The 16,846-nt window shown below is 36.0% G+C and overlaps 1 long non-coding RNA gene and 1 other non-coding gene across 5 annotated transcripts; one reads left to right on the top strand and one right to left on the bottom strand.

Moving 5' to 3' along the window:
- Window positions 1–1,444: 1,444 nt before the first annotated feature.
- On the bottom strand, window positions 1,445–10,041 carry LOC113593700 (uncharacterized). Of its 4 annotated transcripts, none has more exons than XR_008296297.1 (6): window positions 9,907–10,041; window positions 7,244–7,293; window positions 4,566–4,797; window positions 3,555–3,738; window positions 2,648–2,709; window positions 1,445–1,642 (listed from the first exon to the last, which is right to left on the bottom strand). It is a non-coding gene; the product is annotated as an uncharacterized LOC113593700 (long non-coding RNA). The 4 variants fall into 4 exon arrangements; XR_008296298.1 differs by having other exon boundaries at window positions 3,583–3,707; XR_008296296.1 differs by having other exon boundaries at window positions 3,583–3,738; window positions 9,907–10,040.
- TRNAK-CUU (transfer RNA lysine (anticodon CUU)) lies at window positions 3,079–3,151 on the top strand. Its single transcript has one exon. It is a non-coding gene; the product is annotated as a tRNA-Lys (tRNA).
- Window positions 10,042–16,846: the final 6,805 nt, after the last annotated feature.

Genomic DNA, 16,846 nt, shown 5'->3' with positions numbered 1-16,846 from the left:
TTATTGTAAGAAGATAGTATATAGTACATAATATACAAAATACATGTTAGTCAACTACTTATGTTATTGGTAAGGCCTCTGGTCAAAAGTAGGCTATTAGTAGTTAAGTTTTGGGAGAGCCAAAAGTTATACATAGAATTTCGACTGTGGGGAGGGGTCAGTACTCTTAATCCCCACATTGTTCAGGGGTCAACTGTAGTTCTGTATCTCTGGAGAACTGTAATAGAGATGTCTAATATTTCCATGTATTTTGTCATTTTTCTAACAAAAATGACATAGCTGAGGGCATAAAATTTAGCACTATGAAATACAGTACAGCATCTTAATTTTTATTAGACAGTGGCCCCCAATTATTTTGATAGGGCTCATCTCATATATTTTCTATTGATAATAACTGTAGCATAATAAACTCTTTAGGCGGACCTATGATTGCTCTTGTGTAAATATACTCTCTGAATATGAGTGACGCCTATGACATTAACTTGTAACCAACTGGATAGAGAAAAGGTGATAAGATGTATGTGTTTATGTGCATGTGGTTATGTTACCTATGTTGAAGTGCCTGCCTCCTGGACTCTTTCCTTTCCTTGCTGGCTATGAGGAAGGGAAAGGCCATGTGGGGGAATCCCACCTGGCAAAGAACTAAGTGTAGGCGGCTTCTAGGAGGTGAGAGCTGCCCTTGTCAACAGCCTGCAAGAACGGGAAGTCTCAGTCCTACAACTGCGTGGAACTAACTGCTGCGAACAGCCACAGGAAGGGGCAAGCGCAGATTTTTCCCACTCCGCACAACGGATGAGCATCAGTTCTGGCTGACAATTTGCAGCATGGTGGAGCCCACTAAAGCATGTCTGGACTCCAAACCCACAGAAACTGTGACAATTAATGTGTTGTCTTAAGCTCCTACGTTAGTGAGGATGCTTTTATACAACAATAAGTGATTAATAAAGTAACATTTTTATCACAACGTCTCTAAGAAAGATTATGCAAGATTGGAATTAGGACATGTTTACTTTGTTTTACATAATTCTAGTTATCTGTGTTTCTCTGTGTTCTCCAGTTACATTCTCGGGAGCTTTAAATCCTGGATTCCTTCTTTGCCCTCTTTCTCTAATATATTTCCCTCACTACTTGCGGAAAATAAGGGAATGAGAAGAAGGAGAAAAAGAAGTAAGAGAAGTAGGAGGGGAAACAGGAGAAGAGCAAGGAAGAGGGGAGGGAGAGGAAGGAGGAGGAGAAAGGATGGTGTTAGATGCATAGCTTCTTGTGCAAACCTCTGTTACACACTAGTTGCTTTGTGTTGAGTTTACTAGTTTTTTAGTGTTCCCAAATAGTCTGCAGGGAGGTCAGGAAAGGTACTTTAGTTATGTTTGTATACCATGCCAGGAACATGATAGATATTCAATACATGTAAATTCAATGGGAATATTTAATTTAAAATGTTACATGAAGAGTATTTGCTTACAGCTAATGCAGAGAACTGTAAAATTTTACCCAGAGAGATGGAATTTTACCAAAAATTATGTGGACATCGGTTCTCTTTTTTATTGCCATAGTAACGATGCACTATTCAGTGTGTCCTTATAATATTCATCAGCTTTCCACTTTGCTGTCTTTAAATATAGGAAGAAAGCACACTGTCCATCTGGAAAGGAAAGAAAATAATAAATACAGAATTGAATATAATATAAAATAACATGTGCAATTATTTATACTGGGGGTCACCATGTCCAAAAATAGGAAAAGATGTATTTTATGGTATAATATCCTTAGTCTGAACAGTCATGGGAAAATTTGTGACCTCTCACATGTATTAACCACTCAACATGATGATTTTGAGGTTTAATGGCTTTATTTTTATAAGAAACATAGGGACTTAGATACTGAACTTTGTTTTTACAATCTCACAAGCTTCAGGTTATCTGTAGATTTTCAGTATCCGTTTTGTAATGTTCTCCCTCACTAGTTTTATCAGACCAATACAGCTATTCTCTTCAAGACACCTTCACCAAAATTTATATCACTTAATGTTAATATGTTTGTTGCATCTAATTTGTATATTTCTGATTTGCAAGACTACTTCTTATTTTAGTAACATAAAATCAAAGACAGTTTTAGTTTATATAAGAGACTTATTTGGCAGTATATCTCACAAAGAGAAAAAAATGCAGGTGTCCTTGGGGATAGTGAATGAAAGGAATGAAAATTTGTCAAGTGTGTGTAAATATGTGTGTGCATGCATACATGTATATGTTTATACATACATATATATGTTGTGCTACGTCTACCTATATATACACACAAACTAATAAGCATTGATATTAATAGTATGAGACTAATTAATTGTATGAGACTAATGAGTAATAATCCACATAAATAATTCTCTATATTGCCCTAGAGCAAATGTTGTCCTATTTCAGCAAAGGCAAAAAAAAAAAAAAAAAGATTACTGTAGGTTAATTTATACTCTAATGAAGAGTATCTCCTTTCAATGACTTTATCTCAGATTCTTTGACTAAGTTCAAGAAGAGAGAGGTATCAGCATATGTTAGAAAACCCCCAAGATGAGGGAGCCAGACATAGTACATTTGACCTTGTGCAGATTTCATAATAGTTTCATATATCAAGTGTGAATTATGATGGTTACTACCTTGTAGCCTTATTTGTTATGAGGATCATCTGGGAAAATATTTATATAGTGATCAGAAGATGCTGTGAGATTAAGGAACAAAGAGATTAAGTGATTTGAGAAAAAATAATAATCTCCAATAATGCTGTATCTTTAATGCCATTTTAATATAGACATAAAAGGGAGTTGCCTATAAAACATCATTTGAAAGATGCCAAAAATGTTTGTCCATGCTTTACAAGATGTTATCCCACAAAAGAGGTGATAATGTGAAATTTTCATACATACCATTTAATTTCTTGGTTTCAAGGCCTCGAAGGCCCAAGTAAATTGATAATTCCTTACATTTGTGTCATGTCTTAAAATTTGCAAGATGTTTCTGCTTATTATCTATTTTAATCTTCCTTCTGCCCTGTGATTTAGGCACTTTAAAAATAATCATTTCACAGGGTGCCTGGCTGGTTCAGTCAGTAGAGCATGTGACTCTTAATCTCAGGGTTGTGAGTTCAAGCCTCACGTTGGGCATGGAGCCTACTTAAAATTAAAAAAATAATAACAATTATTATTTCACAGTTGTAGGCCTGATTCACATCAGACCTAAGAGATGAACTCAGTGCTTTTGACTCCACTGAGTGTTGGCAGTGGTCTCTTCACAGTGCCATAAGCTGACTGAAAATGGTATCTGGAAAGGTTTCCTCCCATGCAAAATTTAAGGCAAGTTAAATTAGTTCCTATCAGCAAAAATAAATCCCCAGGTAAATGGACATAGGGAGATTATGATGGGAAATTCTATCAAGACAGTTCCACATTATAAGAACGAGGTCTAGAGGACGAGTGTGATAGGAGTCGGAAAGTGAGAAGGAGCCCTGTGTTATCACCAGGTATCCCGGAGCTGGGAGGGCCTAAGTGAAAAGAAGTCATTACAAACAGGGTCACGAAGGAACACTTAAGGATACTGTGTGATCCGGTTCCACTCCAAACTCCTGTTTCTCTGTTCCTTGACTTGAATTTTATAATTTAATCATCCATTCAACCAACAGTTATCTGGTATCAGGTGGTGTTCTAGATCCTGGGAACGGGACTGTGAACAAAAAAGATGAAAAGTTCTGCTCCTGTGAAGTGAAGATTAAATTGTAGTCAGAGATATTAAAATGCTTAATGATCTGGCATAACCATTTTTTTTTCACCTACACACCCTCTATCTGCAATGCTCTTTCCATCCCTTCTTGAATCTTCAATATTCTGCTTGGTTTTCACATGTTTCAGGAAGCTTTTCTGAATTTTACAATAGGGACAATATTCCTTTATCTTATGTGCCTTTAATATTACACATGACACATATTTTTCACTGTTATCAGCATTTTTTTTAACTTAAAGTCAGAGCCCTGGTCGTCTTTGTATGTGTATCACCCTTGCAAAACCCAACACCTTACACAGCTGCACTATACAGATTTGTTCAGTGGAAGAATAACCTTCTTTTGCAGATACGTCCAAAAATGATCCTTGCTTTTTTTCTTTTTTGCTGACTGCATTTTGACAAATGTTTAGCTGCATTTTCCAGGATAGTGGTCTTCATTGATCAAATGATTAGATATCTGCTAAATTTTGACACCAACCTAGAGCCATGTAGACATGTTTTCCCTGTCCTTAAAGATCCTTGAAATAAATAATGAAATATATAAAATATACTAACAGAAACTGAAGAAAGCATGCCATTCACAGTTAATATAACTGTTCTGTCTATACCTTTAAGTCCCCTGCGTGTAGTAATAGCAAGGTGATAGTTTGTGAATTAAGTACACCTTCCACCCTCCTCTCCCCCTACTCAGAGCTAATGACTGACATTCTTCCTAGAATTTTCAAAGATTTTGAGCAGCACATTAGCCCAAAGATAATAAAAAAAAGAACAAATTCCAAACCCATTAGGGAGAAAAATTACCTATGGAGCTGGAGCTGATCTGATATATCCAGCAAAATTGGGGATAGCAACTTGAATAATGATCCGGAAGACTGACAGAGTGATGGATAGACTTCTGTAAACCCATGGGGCTTGTAGAGGATTTCTCCGTTCTCTGTCTGCGGTAGCAGCAACTGGCATGGTTTCTTTAATCTGCAGCTGAAGTGTATTAGAATATATGATGAATTAACATGGACTTTTCTTCCTTTTCTTGCTGTCAGTTTTATAAAAAGAGAAAGAATACACTGTTATATATATACACTAAAGACATGCCGTATTTAATAATTATCCCTTTCCTATGATTTGTTCACTTTGATTATATATTATATCATATCATATCATATCATATCATATCATATCATATCATATCATATCATATCATATCATATGTATTATATATGATCCCTCATCGGCTTAATAAGCTGCTCATAGCGTCTATTAGCCTGCTCTTCACCTTTCCCTTCCTAACCCTGGCTTAAATATCAATAGTCCCTTTCTCTCACTAACAACCTTGGTACTTCAAAAGTCCTGTGTAGAGTGGCTAGGTGAGCACACCTGCACTCACTCTGCTGCTCTGTGACTTAACAGTCGGGCGGCCTTAGCCACGCTACTTACCTTTTCAGGGTTTCTCACTTGTGAAATAACTACATCACAGTATTGTAAATGAAGTTGAGATGATACTGCAGACAAATCAGCTAGAATCCTGTACACACCCAGAAGTGCTAATTGCTTCCCTGTCTATGAGTAAAGCTTTTTTTGTGGCTGTGATTTTATATTGTTTATTTTATTGCAACAAGCAGAGAAGAGGCAAAGCATATATATTAACCATAGTTTAACTCATGAATAAGCATAGTTACTAGCGCAAGTTCACTTCAGAAGAAAGACCTAGAGACAATAATCTTTAAATTATAACCTGGGTAATCTGACTTCTACAATTCATAGAATTTTAAGGTAATAAAGGAATAGGAGGAAATAATATATTTTGGTGTCTACTATGTGCCAAGTTCTGTGCCAAGTGCTTATTTCCATTGTTTATAATTCCCACTACAATCCTGATGGTACTTATTCTGAGAGTAAATTTAGACTCGTGAAGGTTAATTCATTTGCCACTGCTCACGCAACCAATATGTGATGAATTTTAGATTAAAATCCAGGCAATAATGACCCTAAAATCTGTACCCTTTCTATCTTATCATGATTCCTTCCTTATTCAGAGAGATTTTAGACATAATTTATGCCAACTTTTTTTTTTTTATTAAGTTTGGTCTAAGGAAATTGACTTGTTAAAGGCAAGTCAAACCTTGTCTTCTCAAACTTTGTCTCATGTGTGTTCATTAGGTTATTTAAAACCTTTATTTGACCTATTGCTTTCTTATAACTGCATTTACATATCTCAATAGCTTTTCTTTGTCTCTGAAATCTTTCATTATTGAGACTATGTGTCATCAGATTTTATAAGAAAAAGAAAAACCCTGGGTTTCTCGCCCTCCTCATCTGACCTCCCATGTGATATTTGGTAACAAACAAGTAAGTCCGTGTCTTTATCTCTTTGTTGTACATGCTTATATGGTGATGACTGTAAAGCATTCTGCTAAGTATTAAGTGGCAAAAGTGGTCATAACTGTATATATCTAATAAGACCCTTGACAGAATCACTTACAGCAGAGTCTATATTTCTGAGTCTATATTTTTTCGTAGTTGCCCCTAAAAAGCACACCCCCTTTTTTCCTTCTATGTTTTTTAGTTTTCTTCTTTTTTTTTAGTTCCCAAAGTGTCCACCTTTTCAGATCATGTATCCATTAGGCTAACTGCCTTAGGAATCCTCTAGTTCTTGAAAATAAGAGCTAAGAAGTTTTCATATCCCCCTCTTCTCAGATTTGTGAAAAATATTTGTCATATGGCTGACTTTTGACACAGATGACATCATTTTACCATCATAATAGAATTTAGAATTCTGTCAATATAGAAGAGATGCTAGAAGTTTCATTATGTATAAGAGGCTCCAAATGGATAAGTTTCATTATTTATAAGAGGCTCCACAATGGATTTGCTTAGGAATCGTCCGCCATTGAGGTTGGAAGTTATCAGCACTAATTCTTTATATGTAGCAACCCAATACTTGCTGCGCCGACGCTACTGTAAAGGCATCTTTGGCTGCATTCTTACTCCTTCCTCCTATTCATTTCTGAGCCAACTGATCCTGCCATAAATGCCACCAGATAAAGTAAGGTATCTCACTCAATATAACTTTTGAAATTAATGCTATAACATAAATTGAAATGCCGACAACTCAGTAAATGCTGTTCTTTTGTCTGCCTTCTATAAATTTCAGTGCAATGAATTTTTTAGGAGCATGTAGTGATGCCCGAGCACACAGTGAGGGTCTCTACCTTGACTAATGCTCAAGGTATGAGTTCAGTACATGCTGACTGAATCAATCCATGTACAGTTATACCACTTTATTCATACATATGCAGCTATATAAAGATTTAGGTATGATTACATGTTCATTATACTGAAAGTCCTTGTATATATACTCTTTAACACATATGTAAACGTATTAAAAGAAATAAATTATGGACTAGTTAGGATAATCACTTTTATTTTCAACTATGATATTTTATTTGAACAGAGGTCTGTGTCAAAATTTTATACTGAACTGCTTTCAGGTTTCAAATTTCACAAACATTTTTTCATTTGATCTTTATATCTGCAGAAAGGAAAAGTAGATATTAGTATTCCTAGTTTACAAAAGGATAAGATTGAAGTTAATTTGAATCAACCAGTTTATTGATGTTGAAGTGGTGAATAGTTATTTTTGCAACAAAATTAACTTGCCAAATATTGATGTTTAGAAAAATCATCAAAGCATTTTTATGGGTAAACCCCTATGCTTATTTGACATAACATTGGGTATGTGTCATGAGAGGTGAATTTTGGATCTTTCCAGAAGGTTCTTCTCTAAATGGATGTGCAATATCATTATTGTTGTAATCAACAATAATTTTCTTGTCCTGTGGTATAAGTCTCCTTCCTTCAGATTATTTGTGCTGTTGAGATAACACGGCACCCCTCTTGAGTAAGGATGCAGTGATTGCATACTCTATGGAGAAGATGTAAGCCATGGACAAATGAAAATCACTGCTGTGTTTTATCTGGCTTCTTAGAGATAAGCACTCTCAGGTCAAGATAAATTTTTATGCTCCTGTGCTCTTTATTAATTGCTTTAAATTATAATAAGAGGTCAAAACACAGGGGTCCTTCTAATTTATTTCCTAATTATTATGTATGTGTGTCTCTGTGTATATTTGTGTATGTGGATACACAAATAATGTCTCCGAGGAAAAAGGGGAAAAAGTAACGTATAATGGATTTAGAGACAAGAGATATGAAAGGAGACATGATACTCTGACAGCCAGAAAAACATGTATTAAAATATGGTTTGTAGTCATGTTGGAGAAGGTGTCGGTTTGAAGAACAAAAATCCAAAATCCATGAAACTATTTTGTTCACAGCCTTAAACAAACCTGAAATGTAAAATTAATTTTTATTTGCATAGAAATCCCATTGCTCATACAGTTAATGCTAATTATGTCCTCTAAGGTTATACATGTCCTTTTAAGGACCACATTGGTTTGTTTGTCTGCAAATAACTAGCTAATAGGATACAGTTTGTCTCACCTAATATGTTTTCATGCCATTTTCATGCTACTGTTAACATTATTAAATTTGTAATTTTGTTTTTTATGCTTGTGCTGCATTATATCTTCAGTTCTCAAAAAATGGACCCATGACTAAAATGTGGTTTACTGAAGCATAAAAAGTGATGAAAAGAGTAACATAAATAGTACAGCCCAAAATAACATCATAAACAAAGAGTGACGTGGTCTCTAGTGGTGAATATGGAATGCAAATCTGTATATGCTGGGGCACATAAATCTTCGAGTGTCATGATTTCACATATGCGACAGGAAAAGAAAAGTGCAAATAGGAAGTACATTTATGAATATCTTAAAAAATTGAATTATATTTGACTGGAGATTAATTTGCCACAATTCCCCAGTTCATTTTCCATTATAAAGCCTTGTCAAACAGGGGCATAAATGTCTGGCAAGGCTATTTCTTGAAGGATTAATTGAAGTGTTCCCTCTGCTTCCTTGTGAAGTTTCCAGCTTGTACCCTGAGAAATGTTCCACTTTCCTGGACCATGTGAGTTAGGGAAATCACCCATTTAAAGAAAAAAAAAAAGCCTAAATCATAACAGAAGAGAAGAAAAGAGAAAAGAAGGAAGAGAAGAAATCAAGAGGGGGCATAAGAGAAAGAAAAGGAGAGGACAGAGAAAAGAGGAAGGCCTTAAAAGCCCCCAATCTTGCTTGAAGAGTAGGCAGAAAATATACCTCCACTTAACCAGCAGAAATGCATGGATTCTGGCTAACTGTGTAGCTGTTGTTTTTGTTTTCCATGGAGATGTCCACCAACAGATAAATTGCAGCCCTTTGATTTGAACATCCAGTTGCAGTGAAACTGTCCTATAACCTAAGGACTCTAACTTAGTTTTACCCACTTTTAAATGTCTCATTATCTGTGACTGATCTGCCACTCTATAGTTTGGGGTACATTCTGTATTCCCTCAGTGAGGGCAACTTAGACACCAGCCGTATGATGGAGTGGTAGTGGTGATGGCGATACTCCCGTTGCAAGGTGGGAGTTGGGGGAGCTGGAAAGAATAAGCTAGAATACTTGACCAGTGGAATCTATTCAAAGCCATTGATTTTTCTATTTTTGATTCAGTAAGCTGAGGGAGATTTTTAAACATAACATGCATAAAATAATTTTCATGCAATAACGCTGATTTTGTTGTTAGACTTACAGAGGAGACCAAAAGTTGGGAAGCATTTATGGTTCTACTCTTTATAGCAGGAGCAACTTAGAAAACAATAGCCAACTGCAATATTAATGACAAATTTTACACTCAAAGAGAAAGCATAAGAAGTTACTGTTGAAAAATCTTTGTCAAATGATATTTTAGGATGATGCATAATGCTAATTATGTATTAAAGGAAGGAGAATAATTATGTGGTAACTGCCTGCAGATATTTTGCTAAACAATAGAATGAAACAATTTGTGCAGACTGAATAATAACTTGGCTTACACACTGTACAGATATTAGAGAATTATACTTGATGGCTCTTTATCAGTGAAAACCTCATGCCGTAGGATAAGAGATTTTTTATTTGATTACCACTTATTTTATGAACTTGGCATTTCTGACTGTGGCCTTGCAAGGAGAGTTGGGAATAAGAAGAGGGGTTATCAGGGTACCTGGGTGGTTCAGCCTGGTGGTTAAGCATCCTACTTCAGCTCAGGTCATGATCTTATGGTCTGTGGGTTCAAGCCCCGTGTTGGGCTCTGTACCAAGAGCTCAGAGCTTAGCACCTGCTTCGGATTCTGTGTCTCCCTCTCTCTCTGCCCCCCCCACCCCGCCTCATGCTCTCTCTCTCTCTCTGTCTCGCTTTCTCAAAAATAAACACTGCAATTTTTTTTAAAGAGGAGGGGTTATATTGTGAGCCAGTTTGGGTGTACTTTAATACTAATGCACATATGATTTCATTCAAGGTGAGTGTTTGGTGAATAGTGATATGCTTCCTGACTTTATGTATCAAAAAGTACTAGAAATAGAAAATATAGTAAGAATGAAATAACAAGATAAAACCTCAGGAAAAAAAATTATGAAATGGAGATAAGTAGTTTACTTGACACACAGTTCAAATTAATGGTCAAAAGGCTGGTCACCAAACTGGGGAGGAGTGAGAACTTCAACAAGGAGATGGAAAAATAAAAAAGTACCAAATAAATGTCACAGAGTAGAAGTATAATGATTGAACTGAAAAATACACTAAAGGAATTTAATAGCCAAGTAGATGAAACAGAAGAAAAGTTCAGTCAACTTGAAGACAAGGCAGTGGAACTCACCCAGTCAGAGGAGCAGAAAGAAGAAAAGAATGAAAAAAAGCGAAAATAGCTTAAGGGACTTACAGGACAATATCAAAAGAACGAACATTCGTATTATAGGATTCACATTATGGAGAGAGAGGAACAGATAACTTAGTTAAGGAAATAATCAATGAAAGCTCCCTTAACCTAGGAAAGGAACAGACATGTAGACCCAGGAATCCCAGAGAGTTCCAAATACAGTGAACCAAAAGACATTATAATTAAAAGAAGCCAAAATCATTATAATTAAAAAGTCAATTTAAGACACGGAAGGAATCTTAAAAGCCACAAGAGAATAACAACTTGTTAGGAACAGGGGAACAAGACTATCAGCAGATTTTTCAGCAGAAACTTTGTATGCCAGAGGGAGTGTCGTGATATATTCAAGTGCTGAAAGAAAAACCTTTCCAACCATGAATAGCCTACATGTCTAAATTTTTCAGAATTGAAGGACAGATAAAGAGTTTTCAGGACAAATAAAAGCTAAAGTAGTTCATCACCATTCAGATTGGAAAGAAAGAGGTAAAATTGTCACTATTTGCAGATGACGTGATAATACACACAGAAAATTCTAAAGACTCCATTGAAAAACTGTTAGAACTAATAAATTTCATAAAATTGCAGGATACATAATCACTATACAAAAATCTGCATTTCTATACACTAATAATTAACTATTAGAGAAATTAAGAAAACTATCCATTTATAATTGCATCAAAAAGAGTAAAATACCTAAGAATAAATAACCGCAGAGATAAAAGACATGTACACTGGAAACTGTAAGACATTAATGAAAGAAAGTAAGGAAGACACAGAAGGAAAAATATTCTGTATTCCTGGATTGAAAGGCCAGTAGGACTGGCCTGTAATGTATTTGTTACTGGTACGTGAACAGAGAAATACTAAAATTGAGAAGAAGAGGTTAGAATCCTTTTTAGTAAATTTATGCTTATTTGACAACATACTGTGTATGAGCATGAGATCATTTCATTGAGCAGGTTTGTACCAGTTTTGGTGAAGTTCATCTTGTGAATTAAGTTGATGTAGACTGAAATGCTTATGTGTAGTAGGATCACGATACATGTGGTACTTCAGAGTTAGTCTGTAAAGTAAGACTCAAAATGATACATAAATCAGGGACAATATATCATTTTTTAAATGACTTACTATTTCGAGGTCATTTTATTTTGTGTTTTAATTAACATTGGCTTTAAACTTACAGTTGAGCAGTATTGGATAAAATGCAGAAGTGACATTTACATTATTTTCACTCCTAATGAAGTGATGATGAAACATTCTTTACTGAACTACTTTTGAAGACAATACAAAACTTTTTCTAAATGTCACAGAATGGTAGTGTAAAAACAAATCTGAGCTTAGGTAAAGAGCTTTATTCAAAAGGACAATTGCAATAGAAAGAAGGGTGCTGTTGCAATAGGGCGAGGGAGACTTTGACCATAAGATCTACAAGTTTCTAACATCAGGAAGAAAGGAATTTTCCCACAAGGCTAGAAAGAACTAAGTGAGGAGGAGGGGAATGAATAGGTGGCGGGATGAAACAGTTGATCAGAAAACATCTTCCCTTGAGGTCAACTTGGTCCTCCAGAATTCTGTATGGAAACAGTGGTTCACATTCTGATGATGGCTCAGGCTGGGCATGATTAAAAGTTTGGTTCAGTATGTTCTGAAGAGGGGAGAGAAATTTAAGTGTACCCACAAGTTAAGTTAGCAGATGTGTGGTCCAGGTTGGTCAGTGAATACAAATGGTTCAGCTAATCATGGATGAGACAAAGAATGGGAGTGTGGTCTGTGTCTATCCTTGTCATAGGTAAACAAATCAGGGGGCCTCCTTGACTCTTATCTGAGTCATATGAGGAAGAATGGTGCTGTGCAGTAAGTTGTTTTATAGAACACAAAAGAATCAGCGGTAATTTCTTAACCATCACTGATTTTTCCAGGAGCACGGGGCTCAAGTAGGGTTTAACATTGTCAGTCCCTCCATTTGCTTAAGCCAAATGAATATCATTCATCTCTGAACAATTCAGAGGTGAGCAAAAACCAGAGCAGAGCAAAGCAGGTTCTAAGAAATCAGCTCCTGACGACTCTTGCTGGCATTGTTTGTAAAATCAGTTAAACCATTTTTTGAGGGGTAGTGACAAAGGCCAGTTGTGTTAAGTTCATGTGTCTTTAAATAAGGATGTCTAAAATAAAAAAGATTAATGTAAAACATTGATTAAAATAAAGAGGCAAAGTTGAACACTGAAAGGTAACCAGTCCAGTGAGTTCCAAGAATGTGATGGATACAAATCTTTCTGTGAGGCAGTCCTGCTTGTTGAATTTCTCAAAGCCAGGAAGATGCTGATAGTCCTGGAGATGTTGTACATTCTCTCTCCTCTAAGAGCCTGCATGACCTACACATTTTATCAGACTTCCTTGATGACCTAGACAGCAGACTGTACAGGGAGAAACCTTTCCTCTGTTTGGTCTACTACAGTGATGAGCCCTTCAAGTGTACCAAGTCTTCAGAATTTAGCTCCCAGTACTTCTTCAGATGTTGAGAGTAAACTCCGCTATAAGACAACCTGGAGTTCAAATAAGAATCTGGTTAGGCAAGTTTTAGCTCTTGGTGATACCAAGTTAGGAAGGGGAGCAGCTGAAAACATTAGTTGGGGATATGCCCAGACACTGAAGGAAACTGGAAGAGTCAAAAATATTATAAGGTTTAACAATGCATACCAGATGAAAGAATTTAGTCCAGTTTACGTGTAGGTAATAAAATTGGAAATCCATCATATCCAACAGTTACTTAGAATTTGTAAAGAGGTACAAAATAGCGCAAAGACTGTTAACAGGGCCAGATAATGATAACCTGCATGGATGTACTGTGGTTTCTCACTGAAACACAGAATTTCTCTCTATAGTCCTTCTCGTGATCAAAGATGTCAAATAAAGATTATAGATCATAAATTAAAGCTCCTCTCATTAGATTTGACTTTATTAATTTCATGCTTGTAGTAAGAATGGTGATTTACCTTACAGGCAGGAATTTTAAAATATTTACTTTGCTGACAATTTTTGTAAGGAATCTTAGATCAACGTTTTAAAATTCTCTTATGGCTAGAAGCCAAGCCAAAGACTCTCCATCATATTTCACCTGTAATATCTATAGGTTTGGGGGGATTTCCATCTTGTAGAGATCTCCCAAATATTCTAAGTTTTCCTTGCCCGCAAAGAAAGTCTCTTTCTTACTCACCTATAGGGTTGGGATCTCCATATGCTAGTCATTACCTCATCAGTTTTCCTAGTAGCCTTTGTGAACATTGGCTCCATAAAGTTAACTTTAACCCTTTAAATAAAAGTGTCTAGTCATGGGGCTCCTGGGTGACTCATGATCAGGTCATGATCTCAAGGTTCGTGGGCCCAAGCCCCATGTTGGGCTCTATGCTGGCAATGCAGTGCCTGCTTGGGATTCTCTCCCTCCCTCTCTCTCTCCCTCTCCCCCCACTCACTCTGTCTCTCAAAATAAATAACCTTAAAACTTCTTTTTTAAAAAATTTCCTAGTCATATATGACTGAAAAGCATCATTTTCCAATATGACATTTCAGTCAAAGCTTTGGTTTATTACCAATGTTTCCAATTATGTCCTGTTAACAAAGGAAGACAGATTCTTATCAAATAAGCAAAAATTATATTGCCATGAAATAATATTTAATCAATAAGTGTTTCCAAAATCTGGAGGGGTGAGGTAGACACAGGTTTCATTTCTGTTTATGAAAGTACAGCCTACTAAATTTTTAGGAGTTACAAAGAGCAAAAGAGAAAAGAGAAAGGGGTTCATTGTATCTAGAAACAGGGTTATTATCAGCAGTATTCCAAGGAAAACCCATAGTCATCCTTTATCAGTTCATTCAGTCCTATATAGTTAATTTTGTTCTCATCAATTTAGGGTTAACAGTCTTATGAACCCATCTGCTTCTACACTACCATTTAAGAAATCCTGACTCAACCTAATAGTATAATTTCAAAGTTATTTAGGACTTGAACATCTTAAACCTATGCTAAAGAGTACCAGAAAAATCTTTCTGGCCTGTAGTTGATTTGCAAGTGCTTTTAGGGAAGGACAAGAGTAAGATAAAAACTATGTGTAAAGGATGCAAGACTTCAAAATAGTTGTGATTAACCTACTTTTCATAATTTTCTAAAGTGGAAATCTGATAAAAGCACATTTGAAAATAATGCAGCTGACAAGGAAATTTGTTTTGTGGCATGCAAAACAAAGTTGATTGAAAATCAAAGTGAGAGGCACCTGGGTGGCTCAGTCAGTTAAGAATCAGACTTCAGCTCAGGTCATGAACTCACAGCTCGTGGGTTCGAGCCCCACATCAGGCTCTGTGCTGACAGCTCAGAGCCTGGAGCCTGCTTTGGATTCTTTGTGTCCCTCTCTCTCTCTGCCCCTTCCCTGCTTGCACTCTGTCTCTCTCACTCTCATGAAATGAATAAACATTTAAAAAAATAAAAAAAAAATCAAAGTGAAAAAATTTTAAAAGTATACATAAAATGTAACATGATTGAATCTTAGTACAAAAGTGAGAAAACTTATTTTCTTAAGTAATTAAGACCATGATAAAGTCAAAAGAAAACACAAACAATTCTTTTTTTAAATTATTTTTTAATGTTTATTTACTTTTGAGAGAGAGAGAGAGCGCGCGCGCTAGAGCGAGACTCAGCGTGGGGAGGGGCAGAGAGTGAGGGAGACACAGAATCTGAAGCAGGCTCCAGGCTCTGGGCTGTCAGCACAGAGCCCAACATGGGACTCAGACTCACGAATCATGAGATTATGACCTGAGCCAAAGTTGGCCACTTAACTGACTGAGCCACTCAGGAGCCCCAAGAAACAATTCTGATATGACACAGAACTTTTGGCTTCTAGGCAGACTATACAGAAGGTAAAGATACACCTTTTATAACCTCTTCTTAAGAGCAGACCAATAATTCAAGAATTTTGTTATTTTAACAGAGAAAGCCAGATTCTAGTTTTGCATCAATATACAGTTGACCCTGATCACTGACCTACAGTGCAATCCACAATCCATGTAAAACTTTCAACTCCCCCAGAACTTAACCACTCATACTCTGCTGTTGACTAGAAGCCCTACTGATAACATGTTTTGTATGTTCTGAGTATTATGTACTCTACTCTTACAATGAGGTAAGCTAGAGAAAAGAAAATGTAAGAAAATCATAAGGAAGAGAAAATACATTTATGGTACTCCACTGTATTTATTGAAAAAATTTGCATATAAGTGGATCCCTGCAGTTCAAACTCATGTTGTTCAAGGGTCAACTGCAACATTTTATACAAAAATCCTTTACAAAAATTTCTTATAAATAAACCAATCAGAGCTTTGATAGCTTTGAGTACAAAAAGTAAAATTATTTTTCTGTGGAACTTTATAATTTTCTATACCCATGCAAGTTTTGTCCTACACTCTCCCCTTTCTTATATAGAATAATGAATTATTTTACATTGGACAAAACAACTCCCTCTTCCTTTAACAAAAACACTTCCTGCATACCTTGTATGGAAAACTGTTTTTCTGTGCCACTGTTTCTCCTGGTAGAACCTCATTAGCATATAGTGATTATAAATTTTAAATACATTAACTTCTATTTCACAGAGAAATGTATAAAGAATACAATTGCGAATGTCTTCCACCAGGGTTTTGCTGTAGAGCTTAGGAATATACCTTTTATCACTTTTATAACCATATATGTCCTTGTAATGCAATTTGTCAGTGTGGCCACAAATGAATACATTTTTTTTAAGTGAATATGTTTTTGTTTTAAGTTTATTTATTATGAGAGGGAGAGAGAGTTCAAATTAGCATGAGTGGGGGAGGGGTGGAGAGGGAGACAGAGAATCCCAAGCAGGCTCCACACTGTCAGCACAGGGGCAACATGGGGCTTAAATTCACGACACATGAGATCATGACCTGAACTGAAATCACAAGTTGGACACTTAACCGACTGAGCCACTCAGGCACCCCTGAATACATTCATTAACAGACCCAAATACATACAGCCTTAAGGTTAGGTTTAGTAATTTACATTTCAGTATTTTATCTTAGAAATGAGTTAGGTATTTAAAGAATAGTCATTAATTAACCTAATGTTAAATCTAAGATTTTAAGTTACCAAAAGAACTTGGAGATTATATCTTCCTATGGACATATGAAAAAAACAGAATTATTGTTGAAATAAAGTTTG

Source organism: Acinonyx jubatus, chromosome B1, assembly GCF_027475565.1.
Source record: "Acinonyx jubatus isolate Ajub_Pintada_27869175 chromosome B1, VMU_Ajub_asm_v1.0, whole genome shotgun sequence".
Taxonomy (NCBI): Eukaryota; Metazoa; Chordata; class Mammalia; order Carnivora; family Felidae; genus Acinonyx; species Acinonyx jubatus.
Note: the sequence above shows the minus strand (reverse complement) of the source record. Positions and strands in the feature narration are given on the sequence as shown.